Below are 14,769 nucleotides of genomic sequence, written 5' to 3' on the forward strand. Positions count from 1 at the left end.
CCACCTGCTGCTTGGCCTCGCTGTCTTCACTCTCAGGGCCCAGAGCATGCCTTCCACCCAGGCGCACCCAGCCAGAGCATGGTCACTCAGCACCACTGGCAGGTGCCCCCCCGTCTGGCTCACAGCAAAGGCCACGTCCTTATTCTGGTCCAAGACACACCATACGTGCCGCCCACCATGCATTCTTCCTTCTCTGCTGACTCACTGCATTTCCTATTGGACACTGGGCCAGCCCCCTGGCCTCCTGGCCCTTTCTCAAGCCCATGACCATTTTCCCGTCTAGGCCCTCGCACCTACTGTTCCCTCTTCTCCCTACAGGGCAGCTTCCCTACATGTCCTGGTGCCCATCCTCTTACTTCTCATGCTGTTGGTGAGACCTTCCTCAGTTGCCCTGTCTGAAGTACCGACTCTGCTCCTGCCCTCGCATTGCCAAGGACTGAAGCCACCTTTATGTTCCTTGGCAGTATTTACCCCACCTGACCTGTGATATTTCTGTAGTCTGTCTCCCCACAGATGAGAGCCAGGAAGTGATGTCCACTCACAGAATGTGTCAAACATTAGTTTGACGCTGACATTTCCAGCCCCAAGCCAAGCGCCTGGCACACACTGTTCCATGCCTGTTGCCTCAAATTGAATGAATGCATGAGTTACAAAATATATGCTCTCTATTTACATAATTGAAGCCAAAGGGATGTGGAAACTTTGCAAAAAATAAAAGTGAGAGACATATGGATGAGCAAGAGGGTGAACCGTGTTTTTAAGGGCAGAGCAACTAAATAAATATATGAGACACGTCACCTGACAACAAATTGCGCTAGGATTAAAAAAAAAAAAGGTGCTAGAAAGTCTCCATCCGTGACATGCTTTTCAAAGCATTCTTTCACATGATCCCTTAAAAATAAACTGGTTTCTGTATTTTCTTAGAAGGTGTGAAGCACTCAATGGAAGTGATACTTGGAAAAACAATGAATAAACAAAAAGTGCTTATTGAGCCATAAAATGTCTCTTCTCAAGCAGCTAGGATTTCAGATTTAGCGAATAAAAATACAGGACATCCAGTTAAAATTGAGTTTCAGAAAAACAGCAAATCGTGTTTTAGTGTAAGTATGGCGCACGCAACATTTAAACATACAATGAATGAAATATTTTGTTCTTTGTTGAAATTCAGATTTAACTGGGCAGTGCCACCCATCATAAGACAGGAGGGCTCATGAGACCCTCCGTCTCCCCAGCTGCCACGTGGAGATACAACTGTGGTATCTCCCCATCTTGCTAGAAAGAGGAACTCATGGGTAATTTTCATTTTAGGATGGGTCTTACACATTTATATATACTGAGGTGAAGCAAAAGTCAAAAAGCTGAAGGATGACAATACTCCACTGACCTTACATGATTGTGAATCTCAGCAAGAGAAGTCATTCTAATGTCAGTGAGGGTGTGGATCATGAAGGGATAGGGGCTCACAGCAACAAATAGGTTTTGCTCATTTAGGTTAAATCCATTGCATTTAATATATTAGAATTTAAATTAGAGGGGCGCCTGGGTGACTCAGTCTGTTGAGCATCCAACTCTTGATTTAGGCTTAGGTCATGATCTCAGGGTCATGAGAGCGAGCCCTGTGTTCTGCTCTAGGCTCAGTGGGGAGTCTGCTTGGAATTCTCTCCCTCTGCCTTTTCCCCCCTTACCTCTCTGAAAAAAAAAAAGTAAAGTAAAAATTAATTAATTAAAATAACAATGATAAAGATAAAGCCATTCCACATCAATATAAACAAATTATTTTATGAAAAAAATAATTATATCTCCCAAAACAAAATAGTGAGAGGAGTGGTAGAGTTTTATATTTCTTTTTTTTAAAGATTTTATTTATTCATTCATGATAGAGAGAGAGAGAGAGGCAGAGACACAGGCAGAGGGAGAAGTGGGCTCCATGCAGGGAGCCCGACACGGGACTCGATCCTGGGACTCCAGGATCACGCCCTGAGCCAAAGGCAGGTGCTAAACCACTGAGCCACCCAAGAATCCCCTAGTTTTATATTTCTGTAAATATTTTTAATAAATAAATAAAATCTTTAAAAAATATTTTTAAATAGCTGGCTTACCAGGGATAAGCAGATTCCCATATCTGCTTCTACATTCAGTCTCTTACAGTATGGTATTTCAGTTGAGGAAACTGAAGAAAGCCTGGCCACTTAGGGATACGAAATTAGGATAAGAGGGAACTAAGCATCTAAGAAAATGGAGAGTATTTTCCCCTTGATGTTATCCCAAAAAGAGACAAGCAGTAAGTCCTTAAAGGTTAGTTGCAACATAGAACTTGAAATCCTGGCAATGGACCTTGATGAATAGACTCATGGGATGAGAGCACAGACTAATGACATCATGTACTCCTGTGGCAATTGTGCGGACTCCACAGGCCCCTAGAGGAGCCCAGAGGCACTATACCACTTTGAAGACCACTGCCCCCAGCCAAGATCAATAAAGTTGGCTTTTAAAACTGAGACAGTGAAGAGTGGGCAGAGGACAATGAGTCTCCTCTCTCAAACGTATAAACTAAGAACATACAAAATAAAATCAGCAATGAGGCCCACAACCGGAGGTCCACGTCCTGCCTCCGTGGGCCGTGGGTTCTCTGCACTCTGTTGATACCGCCTCCCCCACTGTCTGCAGCCCACTACCCTGTAGTGCAGGAGCTCTGCAGGGTGGTTCTGTCTTCCCAGAACTGGCCTCCCGAGTACTCAAGGACTCCACCAGTGCATATACCCATGTATGTGGGCACCTGCACACACAACACACACACACACTCCAGGACCTCCTTCCCTGGGGAGGAAGACCTCGTCAGTCTACACTGCTCTAGTCTTTATCTTAGGTGATTAATGTGTGGGTGAGAATGTGGTCTTGCCCTTTGTCCTGCTGTGTCACCACCCATTTTGCACACCATGCACACATTATACCAGGTTGCTTTTGGGGGGGATGGCACAGGTCCACCTGGCTCCCAGGTGCCTTTGAGCCTTAGCTTCCCTGCTGTCAGAAGGGGAGGAGTTGGGAGCAAGAGTGTATAATACTGAGCAAAATAAGTCAGAGAAAGACAAATACTATACGATTTCACTCATATGTGGAATTTAAGAAACAGATCAAATAAACAAAGGTATAAAGAGAGAGAGACACGGTAAGAAATAGACTCTTAACTAGAGAGAACAGAGCGATGCTTATCAGAGGGAAGGGGGATGAGTGATGGGGATGAAGGAGGGCACCTGTGATGAGCACTGGGTGATGTATGGAACTGATCAATCACCAGATTCTACACCTGGTTTAATTTTTAAAAATTAAAATAAAGGGGAAGAGTGAGCATAGATTGCTGCTGTGGGGCCCTCCCTGGGTGGGGGTGCAAGTGCGGGTCACGTGGTAGAGGAAAGGCATTGGAAAGCTGGAGGGGGCTTGATCAGAGAAACTGTGCCAAAGCTGGGGTCCCTCACTTTCCGTTTGGATGTTTTTTATGGGAGAACCATATGTTGGTTTTGGTTAACTGCCCAGCACTTAGCATGAAAATTGACAACAAATGCCCAGTAATTAGCATTATGCTGTTTTATTAATGGATCATATCCAGTTCTCATATTTGCTTATTTCCCCTTAAAATAATCATCTGCTGCATTCTTCCACAACCTATAGACCTCACTTGATGTAAAGAAGTGTTGGGTTGTTTTGTTTTAAAGTATGGCACCCAGACGGGCAGCTTTAGCATCACCTGAAAATGTGTTGGAATGCAAAATTCTTGGACCTTATCCCAGAAGCAGAAACTCTGGGGGTGATGTTGAGAAATCTGCGTTAAGCAAGCCTTGCAGGCAATCCTGGAACGAGCTGATGTTTGACAGCCACTGACCTAAATCACTGAAACCACTGGATTAAAACACAAATAAATTATAAGTAAAACATTAAGAAAAAAAAGCAGTGCTAGCAGGAAACATAAATACAACGAGCCATGATCACTGTAACATTTCAGGGACTTGATTGATTTACCATATTAGGTCTAGAACACAGCAGATTCCTGATGGAAAATGGGGCCTGAGAGTTCTGATGGGATGGGGGATGAGGGATGAGGGAAGGATGTTTCTGGGTAATAATTTGATTGGTTTGCTCATTCCCCAGGTCTGGATTGGGGCGTGGAGGTAGATCTTATACACAGTTTTCGGATTCCCCTTCTCTTTCTTCCGAAGCTCCTTGAACATTGCAAACATTTCAGACATTTATGTCTCTCTTATTCTTCCCGCTTGCTTTCCAACAGCCTGAAGGCCGGGGCTCTAGTGGGGACCTACTGTGGTTTGGGGGACATTAAAATGCCTCCGAAGCCAGTGCCTGGAAAGCTGTGTCCACACCCTGGGAAGCTAGAGTGGGGGCATCAGGGCTGGGGTGGCCTCTCTAGGGTAGTGATTGCCTACAGGAAGAGAGGGGTCCCCCAGCTCCAAGATCCCAAGTGATGTGGAACTGAATCCTTTCTGTCTCTCTTTCTCTTCTCATCTGTCAACATTCTAGGCTTGATCTCAACAGTGTTCCAAGGCTACTCCTAGAAGTATTCCTTCCCTTACACTGACCAATTGCCTTTGAAATACATGACTTGTTGAGAAGCCATCGGAAGTACAGAAATGTCACCGCTGCACAGAAAGCACAGTCCACCTGACAAATAATTGACAAGGTTTAATTTAATGCAACCTAACTGGAAATCCTTGCTCCCCCTGGATTGGACCTGTAGCTATCTTGAAGATCTCTTGACACCAAGAGTTCCTTTTTCAAATGCCTTGGGAGCGGAAAATTAAAGGTCGGGCTGTGTGTCGACCATTAAAATGGACGTCAGTCCCTTTTTGGATGTTGGACATGAAAGTCACAAGTAAAGGCAGTGGTTTTCCAGAAAGGGCAATGCACCAATTAACCACCTATTAGCACCTTTATTTGAACAAATGACATCTTTTTTTTTTTTTTATCAAGTAAATATTTATTGGGTCTAGTTTTCAGAACTGCCAGATACATCTTGTTATAACATCAAAAATAAACTCAAGGGACAGGATTATATACTAGTGGCATATATATTATAGCTAAAGTCTTGATTCTATATTTCTTGTATAAAAATTTTGAAAAACCCAGCCATCTGAAATATTGATATAATGTCTTATATTTAATGTCCAACATTATATATATGCATTTTACTATCTTAGGATACTATTTATTGATAGTAATATACATGGAGATAGTTTATCTTCTGATTGATTCTTGTTCTCTGAGACACCCTGCTCTTTTTAGATATTAGCAAGCAGGTCCATGTTCGTTATGAGACCTTCTTGGTCACCCATATTCTAAAGTTTGGAGGCACCCACTTAATATCATTTCAAACATATAAAAACACACTCATATCACAAGGTAAATATAATTTCTCTAAAAATTTTTGAAAGATTTCTTTATAATTTTCATAAATTTGAGTTAAAGATAATTTATTTTTTTCTTATGCTTTAAACTTACCGTGCTTACATGTAGGTTGAGTTGGATGGAATTGTGCTTAATTATTTGACATGCTATTTCATTACCATTTAGGAACAGCCTCAGAAACCAGCTGTGAGAGGAAGTGAGGAGAAGAGAGGGTCAAAGAACAGACTGGAATCTCTGGCCATCTGTGATAACATGAGATGGAAAACAGCACATGGTGACTGTCCACGCCTTCTCACCCTTTCTGCCTCAATTCTCTTTGATTCCTGAGAGTACCAGGAAATATATTTTAAAGGTTTTATTGATTTATTTTTAGAGAGAGAGCATGTGCATATGAGCAGGAGGAGGAGCGGAGGGAAAGGATCTCAAGCAGATTCGGGGCTTGACTTCACGACCCTGAGCTGAAATCTGAAGTCGTAAGCTCAGCCAACTGAACCATCCAGGTGTCCCGAGAGTATGAGGGAATTTAAATTGACAAAGCATTTGGAATTTCTGATCCCCAAAACTATTTTTAAAGTGTGGGTTTCTGATCACTGTACAAACAACTGCTGCCAGCATTTATGAAACATCGCGGGTGTTCTGAGCCCAGCATGCTTGCAAGCTCTGTGCTGGCAGGGCTGCAGATTACCAGAGCCCCGTCCTGTGACAAGCAGAAAAATCCAGAGCAGCAGGTGAGCTGTGCTGTGCTGTGGGGCTGCAGTAGGCCAGGCTCACACACCCAGAACTAGCCCATAAACCGTCCCTGAAGGGCCTTGGATTTTTCAGTGTCACTCAGAGTAGGATCCAGAGGGTGCAGAGAAAGGGCAGTTCCATGCATGAAGCACTTGGAATCTCACTGGGAGGTGGTGCATTTTACTGGTCATAGAACTGTGAGGCAGAAGGGAGTTAGGGAGTGTGGATGGGCAAAGTAGGATCCACCTGCAGAGCAGCAGGGGAGGGAGGGGTGCTGGGGTCCAGAGTGGCTTCAGGCCTTCCACTTCTGGGAGCTGAAAGCACTCTTATGGTTCCAGGTTTAACACCCCTGGGAGGCAGGATTTAACAGGCTGGCTGAGCAGTGAACCCATGCCCTGGCTTCTGTCCTGGGTAAGGGACAAGGAGGAGTGGCACAGACACTCCCTCCCCTAGAATCAGAAAAGCAAAGCAGACATCCAGTCATGTGGACCAAAGGAGATGAGGTCATGCAGGCAAGCCCAGGACTCAGCAAAGCCACTGTGTACTGGAAGCCTTCAAAAGCAACAGTGCCGACTTGATATTTCATTTCCTGATGGGACTGCACCTCCTAAAGTCCTCCTTGCTTTCCTTGGTCACTGGGGCTGTCCTGGAATTTGGGTTGAGCTGGACCTTCAATCGATTGCATTTCAAATATCCTATTTCAGCTAGGCTGGGAAAAGGCAGGGCTTCATGTATGGAGGACAGAGCCAGAGATCCTGCTGGAACACCCCGGGCTGCCCATGTCTCCTTAGTCTGTGTTGGGGTCCAGAAGTAGGTTATTTATAAGTTTTAAGTAGGTGAACCTTCTAGATACTCACTTGTGTGAAGTAGTATGGAGCATGGAGGCTTTCCTCTGTGTTTGCTTGTTTCTGAAGTTTGGGTAAAGGATGAGTCTTTGGGAGATGCTCCTTGCAGGTAAAGTGGGGGGTGGGGACATGGCCCAGCTGACAGGCCAGAGACAGGAGCCCTGGAAACAAAGTACCAAAGGGACGTGGACAGCAGGGGCCTTCTAAACTTTCAACTTTCTGAGGGAGAAAGAGCAGAACCAGCAGCTGACAGAGGAGACGCAGGAACCCAAGTCCTCAGGGAGCGTCACTCAGGAGAGCCGGGGCCCAGGCAGGGAGGCAGGACCCTTCTGGTTTGTCCAGGAACCAGGCTGAGCTGTCTGTGAACAGGGACTCGGGTCCTCCTGAGGTGGCTTTCGGGCACGGGAACCCCCAGCTGCCGGGCTGGGCCATCAGCAGGTCCAGGACCAGCTCAGTCAGGGCACTGGGGATAGAGATGCTGGGAAGTGAACGCACAGCCAGGCTGTGTTGTGGAGAATCAGGAGCTCCTCCTGGCGAATAAACACGTGGGAGGTGCTCTTCGGGATGCCGAGAGACACCTCAAGGCTGGGGCTCAGGGGGACAGTAAAGCAGGCGAGAGGGGGGTTTCACAGCTTATTTGACATGGCATGTAACCATGGATGCAAAAACAGCAAAAACCTCTTTGCTGTTTTTGCATTGACAGTCTCTTTTTTTTGTCTCTTTGTTTTTGCATTGACGGTCTCTTTTTCTCAAGGTTTGTTGTTGTTGTTGTTGTTTGGCAATGAAATCACAAAGCTGCAAGATGGACCCCTGTGCACTAGTAAAGGGCCAAAAGAGTCTGTAATAAGAGAAGGCAGGCAACCCCAACCCTGAGCTCTCTGCCCTCACCCACCTCATTCCAACCCTTAACCTCCACTGAGTGAGATTTTGAAAATGGGAAGCAATACTTGGAAGAGAGGGAGAAGGAAGGAGGGCGGGAGGGAGGGAGGAGACATACTTAATGTTTACATTGTAAAGTTAACAAATGACATCCAGACTCTCAATTTTGCGTTGCTTTTCCATCTGTGTAGCAGAAAGATTTCAAGCTGAAAGGTAGAATAAATAATTAGAGATCAAACATGAACGGTGTGCTGGTAGGAAAACACCTGGTTGGTTGCCTCAAATGAGTTGGAATCATCAGAGCCAGATAGACGATGGCCAGCCACATCGCTGAGAGGGATTGAGGCAGGACAGACAGGTAGGGTAGAGCTTCCTCGGACAAGCTGGCAGCTGAGAGAGGAGAGACACTGAGGTATAGGATGTGATGGTGTTCTGATTATTTTTAAAAGGGAAGGGTAGATCCTAACATCTATACTGTTTGGGAACAGGTTACTTAAGAAATTGTGAGCACTTCAAGAGAATGTGATGATGGAAGAGCAGAATGGATTCACCAAGGACAAATCATGGCAAACAAAACACTATAGCTCTCTCTCTCTCTCTCTTTTAAAGATTTATTTATTTATTTATTCATGATAGACAGAGAGAGAGAGAGAGAGGCAGAGACACAGGCAGAGGGAGAAGCAGGCTCCATGCCAGGAACCTGACCCGGGACTCCAGGATTGTGCCCCGGGGCCAAAAGCAGGTGCTAAACCGCTGAGCCACCCAGGGATTCCCCCCGCCCCTTCCCTCTCTCTCTCTCTCTCTCTCTCTCACACACACACACACTGTGGGGTTTCCCAGCACAGACATTGGTGTTGGCCCACAAACTTTCTTTTCTTTTTTTTTTTAATATTTTATTTATTTATGACAGATACAGAGAGAGAGAGAGAGGCAGAGACACAGGCAGAGGGAGAAGCAGGCTCCATGCACCAGGAGCCCAATGTGGGATTCGATCCCGGGTCTCCAGGATCATGCCCTGGGCCAAAGGCAGGCACCAAACCGCTGCGCCACCCAGGGATCCCCAAACTTTCTAAAATAAAGTGCAGGTCTTCTGCATGTGCATAGCCGCATTTTTCAGTGGAAAGCCAATCATGACCTCAGTAAAATTCTGAAAGGAGTCCAAGACCCAGGAAAGTCATAAAGGGATGGGTGGTGGAGGAGTATGTTTGTGCACTACACACCGGTTTCACAACTAGTTGCTTCTCCAGGGGGTTTAAGAAGCAATTAGGGCACATGTGTGTGAGTGCTTATCACATACATTACACAGAATAGACAAAGTGAAAAGGAGATGAAGTCACCTGCTGATGACCTCACATCTAGGTGAGTAGTATACCTAGGATTTGTAGTTAAGCCCAGCTTCTCTCAAAATACTTTTAAAATTCAAATACATTACAGCTATAGGGAAAAGTTCCTGAAGATGTAAATGTGACTAAAATGTAGAGAAGTGGATTTAATCTAGTAATATGGGTAGAAAAATGGAGACTCTTGATTCAATAAATCAATTTCAATTTGAATTAAACTCTGTGACATATTTCTACACTTTGTACTTGATCTGATTCTGCCTCAGTATTTTTACAATTTTGCAAAAGTGGTTCTCAGGCAGATTTTTACATAACGGCCCTTTAATCTAAGGTGGGTTTCTTGTGGTTTGTTAGCTTTATTGAAGTATAACTGATATACAAAAAATTACACACATTCAATATATACATATTGGTATTGATGAGTTTGGACATATATGTTACCTGTGATACCATCACCACAAGCAAGGTACCAAACATATCCATCCAACACATTTCCTTGTGTTCTTTTATAGTTCATTTTTGCATTTTTTAAAGTTAGGGTCTGCTCCCACTGTGGAGTCCAATGAAGGGGTCATGGCCCTGAGAGCAAGACCTGAGTGAGCAAAGATCAAGAGTTGGACACTTCTCACCAACAGTGTATAAGGATTCCAGTTTCTCCACATCCTCAACAATACTCACTTTTGTTTATTTTATTTGTTTATTTATTTATCTACTTATTTATTTGCTAATAGCCATCCTAACAGGTGGAAGGTGCTAACTCATTGTGCTTTTGATTTGTATTTCCCTGATGATTAGTGATACTGAGCACTTTTTCATATGCCTGGTAGCCACTTGCATGTGTTCTTTGGAGAAATATGTTAAGTCCTTTGCCTGCTTATTAACCAAGTTTTTTAGGTTTTTGCTATTGGATCATGAGATAATTAAATATTTTGAGTTTTAATCCCTCATCAGCAGATGGTTTGCAAATATTTTCTTCCATTACATAAGAATACCTTTTCACTCTGTAGGTTGTTTCCTTTGCTGTGCAGCTTTCTAGTTTTATGTAATCCCATTTGTCTATTTTGGGTTTTGTTGCCATTGATTTTAATATCATATCCAAGAAATCATTGCCAAGACCAATATCAAAAAGTTTTCTCGGTAGGTTTTCTTCTAAACAAAGTGGGAAATCAAAAAATACCTTGAGACAAATGAAAATGGACACAACATACCAAAACTTTTGGGATGTAGTAAAAGCAGTTCTTAGAGGAAACTTTATAGCAATAAAGTCCTATAGTAAGAAACAAGCAACTCAAAAAAAAAGAACAAAAACAAAAACCTAAATTTATACCTTAAGAAACTAGAAAAACAGAGTAGGCCCAAAGTTAGTATAAGGAAGGAAGTAATAAAGATTAGAGCAGAAATAAGTGAAATATAAACTAGAACAACAGTAGAAAAGTTCAGCAAAACTGAAGTTGGTTTTTTAAGATTTAAAAAATTGACAAAATATAGTTAGATTAAGAAAAAAAGTAGACTCAAATACAATTAGAAATGAAAGAGGAGACATTATAACCAATACTACAAAAATAAGAAGGATTATAAGAGAAAACTATGACCATTTATACACCAATAGATTGGATAACTTAGAAAAAATGGATAAATTCTTAGAAATATACAATATACTGAGACTGAATCATGAAGAAATAGGAAATATGAACATATTGATATTGTGTATAGACTGATAATGTATTGAGATGACTCAATCAGTAATCAGAAATCTCAACAAGGTAAAGCCCAGGACCGGATGGCTTCCCAAGTGAATTCTACCAAACATTTAAAGAAGAATTAACATCAGGCCTTCTCAAACATTTCCAAGTAATTTAAGAACAGGTAATACTTCCAAATTTATCTTATAAGGCCAGCATTGCCCTGATACCAAAGCCAGACAAGAAAAGAAAATGACAGGCCAGTCACCCTGATGAACATAGATGCAAAAATCCTCAAAAAAACCCCCAAACCTGTAGCATCCCCCAAACCTGTAGCATGCTAAATTCAACAACACACCCAAAGAATCTTACATCATGATCAAGTGGAATTTATCCCTGGATGCAAGGCTGTTTCAACATCTGCATACCAATAAATACGATACATCCCATGAACAGAATGAAGAACAAGATCAATTCAATAGATGCAGAAAAAAAGTATTTAACAAAATCCAATATCCTTTCATGATAAAACACTAGACAAAATATGTATAGAAGGAATATACCTCAACAAAGTGAGAAGCCTGTAGGTAACATAATACTCAATGGTTAAAAACTATAAGATCAGGAATAGGACAAGGATGCTCACTCACTCTTGCCACTTCTATTCAGCGTAGCACTAAAAGTCCCAGACAGAACAATTAAGCAAGAAAAGAAATAAAAGTCATCCAAATTAGAGAGAAAGAGGTCACCTCTGTTTGCTGGTGACGTGTTTTTATATAACACTCTCACATAGGAAAGGAATAGAAGTAATATAGCTTAAGTTGAGCCAGACACTTGTGTCTGGAGCTTGTATCCTGACTTCTCCTCTCCCTGGTGGTGGACATGGAGTACCTCTGGAGATTCCTGTAGATAGCCCTTGATGCTCATTGGGCACAATTTTAAAAGCACTAGTTTAGGTTATACATAATTTTGTGTTATTTGCAAATTGATGAACAGTCTAAGAAAGGTAACAAGTATGTTTCATGACGTATATAGGTTCAAAAAAGAACTCAGTGGGTCACTGTGGTAGCCATCTTCCAAAATGGCCCCAACAGTCCTTGCTTCCCCTTATTCATACTGTTGTGCAGACTTCTTTCACAGGGCTGATCTGTGGGACAAAAAGTATGGTGAAGATGAGACTGTGGGACTTCCATGGCTAGGCAGCTTTTCTGTCATCCTCTTAGGACATTTTCTCTGGGGAAACCTAGTTTCCATGTCATGAAGACACTCAAGCATCACAGGGGAGATGAGGTGACACCTCCTACCAGTAGAATACCAGCTTTCCAGATATGTGAGGGCGCCATCTTGGAAGTGGACCTTTTAGTCCCAGCCACTCTTCAGATCACTCAGCCCTTTGCAACATCTTAACTACAACTTTATGAAAGATGCTAAGCCATAACTAACTAGCTGAGTCACTTCTAAATTTCTGTACCACAGAAACTGTAATAGTAAGTGTTTATTATTGTTTTAAGCTACTAGATTTGAGGACAATTTATTATACAGCAATAGAGAACTGATCCAACTGAATCCAGTTCATATTGATGGATTTTTAACTCATGGGTTCAAGTGAAAGAGTATGGAAGGAGGGGAAGAAGACTTGATTCCTATGAAAAAGATCATGGAGATAAAGTTGATTGCAAGCTCAGTCTGACTCAATAGTATGATGTGATTACTGGAAATAGAAATATATTTCAGTCTTGGGAAGCCACATTGCCCATAAGAATACAAACAGAATTTTGAGATTTGTTTCTAGCTGCCACATTTTGAGAGAAGCTTTGCATGTGTTTGAGAGTTTTTGAGAGGTGAAGTAGTATAGTTTAAAAGTCTAGAAACCATATCAGATAAGGTATTGGTTGAAGAATCTGGAGATATTCCCTCTGAAAAAGAAATATATGGAAACAAGGGAAGAAATATTAGCTGTCTTCATATCTTAAAGGTTGAACATGGAATGGGAACTAAACATACTGTAGAGCTCCAGAAAGGAAATTTAAAACCAGTGGGTAATACTGATAGGAAATCACATTTTGAGTCAATGGCTAGACATGTTAAAAATGATCTGGACTCTTGTGGAGCAGAGAGCTGCCCATGAGCGGAAACATGGACAGAAGTAACTGCTCATTAGCAATCCCATGCTTTTGTCTTTTCATCTTTCCTTAGTGAGAAATTGGATCCCACATTAAGGTCCCTTCCAGATCTCGATTTGTAGTTTGATGTTTTCATAATTAAGGGGCTTACTCTTTCTTATGCAATCAGAAGTGTGGATTCTATGATGGCAGTGTTGCTTCTCAGGGCTCTCCTGGACACAAATGTAGGGACTTATCTGGAGGGCATGCCTAGGAGGCCCATCATGGTATTAGACCAACACAGCTCTCAAGTGGATCATCCTATCATGCTTCTCTCACAATATCATAGTTCTGTATCAAATAACACAATATGTGTGAAAACACTGTAATCACAACATGCTTCATAAACACAATGGCTGACAAGGTAAGCATTAGTGTTGCCTTCTCAAACCAACCAATGAAAGTACCAAGTTTTAAAATCTGCATGTGATATTTACAATATAATATGCACATCATATAATAATATACTATATTCTCATGAATAATATATATTTATGATATTCATGAGATAAAAATCCAGTGGTATAATTTGAAATTTCCCTAATTTTATGTGTTAGAAGGAGTAATACAGTGAATGATAAACTCAGAACTTAAAAAGAGCTGTTTTGGTTAAAATAGAGGACTAAACCAATTAGTATTTTAAAAACAAGGATTGATTAAAGTTTTTGCACTTAATTTAAAAAAAAAAACAGTTGACAAATATGAATCAGGAGCCTTCTTCATGCAACAAACACCAAGTTGATATGACTAGCTTTAAGGTCATTATGAGCCATCCATGTTACATGGATGTTAGAAACAGCATCCTAGTGTTAGGCAGAGCTTTAAATTTTTGAAAAAACGTTTTCATTTTGAACAAATTCTAAATTTACCGGAAAGTTTTGAAGCTAGTACAAGACTTCCTATATACCTTTTACTCGGCTTTTCCTATTGTGTCTCCCAGGGGCGTGGTACACTTGTCAGAGATAGGAAATTAACTGTGGTGCATTTTTAACTAAACTTGGAACTGTATTCCATTCTATCAGCCTTCCCACTAATGTGCTTATTCTAATCCAGGGTCTTACATTACAATTAGTTGTTATGCCCCATAATCCCCTCCAATCTGTGATAGTTCCTCATCCTCTCCTTAACTTTCTTTGAAATCCTTGACACTGTTAAAGACGAATGATCAAATAGTGTATAGCATGTTCCTGCATTGGGTTTCAAATGATTTTTTTTCATGATTACATTGAGGTTATAGATTTGGGGGAAAATGTCACAAAGCTGATATGCCATTACCATGATGTGCTTATAGATGCATCATGTGAGGGGTACATGATGTTGATGCATCTTATTACTAATTAAGTAAGTTGATCAGTTGGGAGAGGGTTATCTTTCAGGTTATGCCACTGTAATGTTACTATTTTTCTTTTTATAATTAACAAATTTTGGGGAGAGTTACAGTAGTCCTCCCTTATTCACTGAGAATATATTCCAAAAACCCCTAGTGGATGCCTAAAACCAGACATAGTAATGAGCCCTATGTATACTAGACAAATTATGTGCATACCAATGATAGTTTGATTTATAAATTAGGCATAGTAGGACACTAGCAGCTTCTAATACTAGAATAATTACAATGATGATTGTAATGTAAGTTATGTGAATGTGGTCTCTCTTTTGAATATCTAATTGTACTGCATTCACTCTTCTGATGATGAGATAATAAAATGCCTATGAGATG

This window comes from Canis lupus, chromosome 15 (assembly GCF_048164855.1).
Source record: "Canis lupus baileyi chromosome 15, mCanLup2.hap1, whole genome shotgun sequence".
NCBI classification, from domain to species: Eukaryota; Metazoa; Chordata; class Mammalia; order Carnivora; family Canidae; genus Canis; species Canis lupus.